Here is a 7439-nt window from a genome sequence, read left to right on the forward strand (position 1 = left end):
TGTCAGCTTCTGACTTGATTGGAAAGTTCCGAAGGCTCCACTTATCGTCTGACAGGGAGGTCTGGTAGACTCTTTCTTCGGATCCCACTTCTGACACCAAAAGATTCTGTGGTGGGTTCAGCACAGACTACGACAACCAAAATGACGAAGCAAGTCAGGAGGCTTATTATAAGTTTAATGTACACAAAAAACCTGCCAAAGGCAAACATACAACATGATTATTAATGAGCTTAAAATAAACATAATTATATGGTCTAAATGAACAGACCAATTTGTAAAAAAAAATGTAAACACAACATCAGGTATAAATACTAGATCAAGCAAAAACAAAAAAGAAAATCTTACAGTGTGAACCAATCATCTCTTTTATGAACATAAGAGAGATATGGAACACCACCAAACATTAATAAAATAAATGACAAAGTAATTAATAAAAAATAAATCAAATAGTTCTATAGAAAACTTACATACATTGAAGAGCTTCGCTCTTACCTTTTCTTACAAAAACTATGACAATTAAATAGAACAAAGGTAGTCCGACAATGAGGACAAAACCTGGGTAGCAATATGATATATATAAAAAATAAACAAGAATATGTGATGTACACGAAACAGTAAAAATGTGTTTACCTGCAGCCTTGGTCAAAACAATGAACTTAGGACAAACACAGCAGGATCAGACAAGGTGGTATTGGAGTAGGTGCGTAGCAGCAAGTTTCAATCGAGGATGCCAGCAGGAAAAGGAATTCAAATCTCAGCTACCGGGGCAGAGGTCAACTTGACCCTTTGCTGACCGGTGCTTGGTCAAGTTGAGCCGACCCGTATATTATGTCCTCCCCACTACAGATGTAACATACACTTTAAACAAAAAAAGCTTTTATTAAGTGAAGTATCAATCAATATGCTCTGGATCAGTCATGCAATTAAATTTGTTATAGATCTAGACCAGTGGTTCCCAAACAATTTCCTTAACGTAACACTTTGCATATTCTGAGTATTTAGCGGAACACTTCGCATATTCTGAGTATTTAGCGGAACACTTCGCATATTCTGAGTATTTAGCGGAACACTTCGCATATTCTGAGTATTTATTAGAACACTTCGCATATTCTGAGTATTTAGCGGAACACTTCGCATATTCTGAGTATTTAGCAAAACACTTCGCATATTCTGAGTATTTAGCGGAACACTTCGCATATTCTGAGTATTTAGCGGAACATTTTGCTTTTTTTAAGAGACATGAATTCACATAGTCGCCTACTAGTTAATTATTCCAGCAGTTCGTGAAACACCTATTCAGGACTCGCGGAACACAGTTTGGGAAACTGATATAGACTAACAATAATAAATCTGTGCGATTACAAGCATTTTACCAACTGTTTTTTTGCTTAGCTCTATTCCATGCTGTTAGGCTGTTAGGCCTAGCTTTCTAAATACGCTATGTTCCTATCACTTAATAATTGTCTGGACCAGTTGGAAAGGGGTAGAGTCCCGGTAGATGGAGAAAGAATGGTGCATCTGGGTGATCGCTTTTTAAATGCATTTATTAAAAAAAAAAAAGGTGAATGGCCTGAATTCGAATCGTTGACTAAAGCCACCTCGGCCTCTTCAAGCCAATGCACTAACCACATTGCTAGCGAATCGCTTATAAAATAGAAGGCTTTATAGTTATCTATTGTTAGCTTCAAACTTTAAAGTGGCGACCAGCAAAGTATAAAAGGAGCTAATTCAACTTATACTACCACATTAGTCAAGTACAATTTCTTTCCCTTTATTACCAAACAAAATAATGAAATATTTTTTTATATGGATTCTTGCATTGCTAGGTAAAAAAAAATAAAAAAATAACTGAAGTTTTAGCTTGATCCGAGATTGGTTGTGGGAGCAGTGCCGGCCTTAGATAATTGGAGGCCCTAGGGGAAAAGAATTTGATGGCCCCAAATGAGATAAAAAAAAATAAAAACCAACAGTATTCCAATAATAACATTGGGCATAAGTCTCGCTATTTCTTCTCTTTTACCAGACAGGTAGACAGCGTAAGTTGATATAAGCTTTGCAATAATAACAAAGAGTATAATTTATTACATACAGGTCTGTTTTGACACCGAGGCCGTTTAAAACAAACGAATGAAATACAATAGTTATCTTTCTTTCCAATCTTGTATAATGGTAATGAATTTATTTTATGCTAAAATCATAAATAAGGGAGAAAGCTTTTATAAAAAAAATGAAATGATGACCTGAATATATAATATGCTGTTATGCTCTATACCTTCATATGTATATTTTAGCAAGGATTATATATGTATATATATCTTTTCTAAATATGTTAACGTACAATTGATGACTTTGCAGTTTTTATTCTCAAAAACAAATCTCACAAATGTCTATGTTGCTAAGAAACTTTCGACGAAGCGGATCCAAAACTGTATAGGCAATAGCCGTTCCTTTCGACACATCAGATGCATAAAGAGGCTAAATAGAGACTCGGCAACGGCTAAGACGGATTTTTAAGTGGCAGAGATCGGGACACCAACAGAGAAATCCTTTACCAAACTGGGAGTCGACCTCTTAGCGAGGTTGGGACCAAACGTCGAATGAGGTTTGCGGGGCATGTTCTCGTACAGAATGAGGCGCGCGCCCCAAAGATAGCAATAACATGGAGGGTGAAAGCGCAAACAAGGACGTCGCCATATAACATGTCAACGGACATTCATGGAGAATCTCAAAACATCTCTTGTCACCCAATTCGCCAAATGGCGCGGCATGACCTAAGTCTTGATCGAAGCAAGATCGTGGTTTCATACTGACATGTACATCTCATCACATACTGGAAATAACATATCTACTTGTCTTGAAGTACATGACCTGTACACACTTAACAGCACAGTTGATTCATATAGTATTTAAACCAGCGTCTGCTGTTATCATTAGTTATCAAGTTCATGGTCATATTTTGTTTTCCATTTTCATCTTCTGTGTTATTTTTTTCCCCTAAAAGCTAAACAAAAAAACAATGTCAGGAATATGATCTATCTCATGTTATATATTACAGCGGTTACTTCAAAAGATAAGATAATTACGTCAAACGCAAATCCATGTTTTAATCATGCATGTTAATTAGAGACTTACACTCTGGATACAATACTGTCTCATTACCTATACTTTGTGTATATTAATATCACAAAACAGTGTTTTTGAGTGTCGTATGTAAGAAAAGTGTTTTTGACTTTCTATGTAAACTCAGTGTTTTGGAAAATAATTCGCTGTGGTCCTGGCAATTCCATACAGCCACACGTGTTGGATTGTTTGAGTTGACTAGCATTAACTACCCCAGACCACCGAAGAGTTCACTAACACTGCTTGGCATGTTTTACTAACTTGCGTGGAATCTGTGTCACTTTGACAGTAGCACTTATTTCAAACAAATATCCTGACCTGAACAGAGCAGAGGTTTCACTGCTTCTGGTTAGGGTCTACACACTACGACTTGACGATGCACACATTAACTATTTCCATTGTTCACTTGTGTGAATATTAAAACTCGTGTGTTTGGTTTGATTTTAAATAACTTGGACTAGATCTATCCATGATATCCTTTTATCATGTCTGCTTTCAAAAGACAGATAAAATAATTAGTATTAATTCAGTTTTATGACTTGTGTTTTTAAAACCTAGAACTACTCTATTCCTGTACTTTATTAATATCATGTTTAATGTCTGATGTGTTGAGTTTTCAGTGCTTTTGTTACAATGATATCAAACCAGTTTCAAGGTGCTGTAACATAAGAAGTGATCCGAGTTGCCCTCAAGGATATTACAAAAATACTAGTTGACCTGCGGCGTAGCATACGCCGCTATATTGCAGGGCCGGCCATAGGACACAGCAACCACACTGTCATAGGACCCGCGCTAATTCTATGTGTAAATTATTAAATTAAACCATTTTATAACTCATAACAGATTTCTCGCGGCCGCTTGATTTACCAGGAGCTCCTGGAAATCTCAGGAAATTGCAAAATATATGAAAAAGTCATGGAAATCTCCGGAAATTAGTAAAAATCTTTTGAAAACTCATACAAATCTCATGAAATATATACACAAAAATTGTCATTTTGGGGTGTCATTCAATCCAATCCTACGGGCGTTAAATAAAAACGGCATTATGCATTAGCCGTAATTGTGTAATCTGGTGAAAGAAGCTTCTCGCGCCTCAAACTAATGAAGAATTACTTTAGTTCAACAATTCTCGTAAACCGAATGAATTATTTGTTGATTGTAGCTATTGAGCGTGATCTGTGTAGGAAATAAAATTTTCACGATACACTGTATGACTTCAATACACGCAAGGCTCGTAAAGTTCGTGGGATAACTCTATCCGCAGAAATAAGAGAGTGATCTTTCCTTTACTTCTTCTTCTCGTCCAAACTGTTGAGGGAATTTGATTTGATTTGGGAAGAAGAGAATTATATATATTAAGAAGACAGATATGAGAGTGTGATAATTTTACGTACGGTATCTTCAGGAACTCGAAATCCATAATGCTCCATTATCATGATTTTTTTCACCTCACAGAAATTACCCCCCCCCCTTTCTAATACTCCCCGAGAGATGAAGGAAAATGTATACTGGATACCTTACGCCACAAAGGATTTAGTTCAAACATGGATTTCAAATTACCAGGATATGTGAAGTCTGCATATGTAGCCTAGTTTCAACCTTATTTACGCTGAGATATAGCTAACGTAAATGTATTAAAGTACTAGATATGTGTCGTCATTTAGCAGCCTCACAGTGTCCATCTCTTTCCAATGTTTAATTTCAAGAATGGAATAATATCAGCATTTTTTTTTTGGAAGATGATGTTAATATGACAATAGGGTTTGTTGGACTAGTCATAGTCCGTTTCGTTTCTTTGATTAATAAGTATTGGGCCGGAAGTGGCTTTTTTTCTTATATATCTTTGCATTTTTCAGTTCTCTCTTTCAATTAAACTGACATTATTATGCTATAATCATAGACATATATATATATAGACTGGACGATAAAGAACAAATTATTATCGGAAATATTTGGGAAAAGATAAGTTTGTAGATCCACATCACAAACCTATATATATTTGCCTATGTCTATGATTATAAAACAAAGACAAAATATTGGGAATATGGCAGTTTTGTACTTTTCAAAACTAAAGATCAAAGGTATATATTGGCTGAAATGTTAGTCCTAGAATTTATAGCTCAATCGCCGCCATTTTTTTTTCACATAGATATAGTACATAAAACATATTTGACTTCCCCCAAATAAAAATAACTTCCTACTTCCAGTCTATATTTATTTATGTCTATGGCTATAATTTTAAGTGTGCCTGATAGAGAAAAAAATTCTGCGCAAAAATACGGGTAGTTGTGATCAAACCCGATAGAGGCTATAAAAAGAAAAGACCTGAAACTAGCGCGTAAAACTACACATTTACAGTACTTTATTTGATGAGTATTTTACCCAAGATCTGTGTTGTTTTTTTAGGACTAGCTTATTTCAAGTACCAGGCATTTTCCGATACACAATTTCATACACAAAATAATTGTTGAAAAAAAATTGTAGTAATTTTAAACTTTAAATGATTACTTAAAAAGGTGTTACTCTAATCAATTTTGAATATTATTTTGTTATGAATGTCACTGTCTATTTTGTGTCTGTTCTAGTTTCTTAAATTTTTCTGTAAAGGGGTCGTTTTTCTCCTAATGGGTATGCCTGATTTCTCCTAAATAATGCTATGTTCATAAGCGAAAAATCACATGGCTGCATTATGATGAATGTACGTGTTAGTTGAATATATTTTATATTACTAGGTAACTAAAAATAACTGTATAAATAGACGTAAGTTTCATTTTTTCTGTTAGACAAAGTCATATGGTAAATTTTTGTTTATATCCTAATTCTAAAAAGGAATAATAATAGAATAATAAGAATAGAATAATAATCACTAAGTTTTTTTAAAAATAGTTTTGAAAGTCTAACTGATAAGATTACAAAGAGAGTTTGTGTTTTTGCAGATGTACACAAGCTACACTATGAGTCAGTCCATCTCTTCTAATTGTTTAGAAATGTGTGTAAAAATGTAGGCTTTGATATTTTTAGCCTGAATTTAAGAAGTTACAAACTTCAAACAACCACACGCAGGACGACAGGGGGGGGGGGCATCAACGGACAGAGTTCGAACCTGGGACCATCGAGACGACAGTCCAGAGCGCCTATCACACAACCAGACAACCACCCAGGCGCTATTTTAAGCGTTCAGAAAAATCATAATTATTAGCAACTCATTCATACCTCTAGAACACTATCATGCTACACAAAGGCTGAGCGGTAAAGCGCTTGTCTTTCGAAACGCAGGTCCCGGGTTCGAATCCTGTGATTTTTAATTTCGGGTTCTGTGGGCGCCTCGGAGTCCACCCAGCTCTAATAGGTACCGGACATTAGTAGTGAAAAAAGTAAAGGCGGTTGGTCGCTGTGCTGACCACATGACACCTTCGTTAACCCGTAGGCCACAGAAACGATGTATTGTGTTAATAATAATGCCACACTAAAGTGTAGGCTACATCTGTAGTGCACCAGCAACTGGTCGGTAGACTGAGAACCAGTGTTTATTAGCACGATTGTTTTGACGTATGACGCGTAGTTAATGAAACAATCGGGGTGCTGCTTCTCGTTCACTTTCATGGGACGTGAGGCACTTCTCAGTTTGTCAGGAAAGCGCTTGACTTCACGTTTAACGATTATTTCACACTCTCCAGGTTCTGACTGCGGCCAATTAACATCAAACTTGGCAACCTTTCCAGCTCCCACTTCAAAAAATATTTTCTTGTAAAGACGCCAAACTTTCAACAAAAAAAAAAAGTTCCTCAATCAATAATGTTCTATAAATAACTTTTCCTTTTTTTTCTTCTGATGTGGAGTGGAAAAAATTCTTTGGCCCAAGGGGATTCTCTAACAGGTAGAACAGAAGTCCATGTTTCGTCTGGCCTGAAGGAAGTGCCAAGTGTCAGACCATATCTCATAGCATCATTTTTTTTTCTTGGTTTGAATTACAAATTTGACTTTTGTTCGAAGCCGTATCATTCCAGGCAAAGTTAGCTTTGACGTGAAGTTCTAAGCCAGTAGGTCATTTAGCTTATTCTGTATTGTTTGATAAATGTAGGCCTATAGATCTACATGAGATGATAATTTACAAACACACAGACGTACATACATGCATACACATAGGCCTTACATACAGCGTTGGATACTAATAGATCCTTATTGTTCAACTAGGATGAAAAGCTTATTTAATAATTACTAAATTTTAGTGTCATGTAAATGCTTAAGTTAAAGATACAGTGTTATGTAAATGATATAACTATAAGGACCACATAAACAGACACACTAAAATGTCGATA

This window comes from Biomphalaria glabrata, chromosome 8 (genome assembly GCF_947242115.1).
Source record: "Biomphalaria glabrata chromosome 8, xgBioGlab47.1, whole genome shotgun sequence".
Lineage (NCBI taxonomy): Eukaryota > Metazoa > Mollusca > Gastropoda > Planorbidae > Biomphalaria > Biomphalaria glabrata.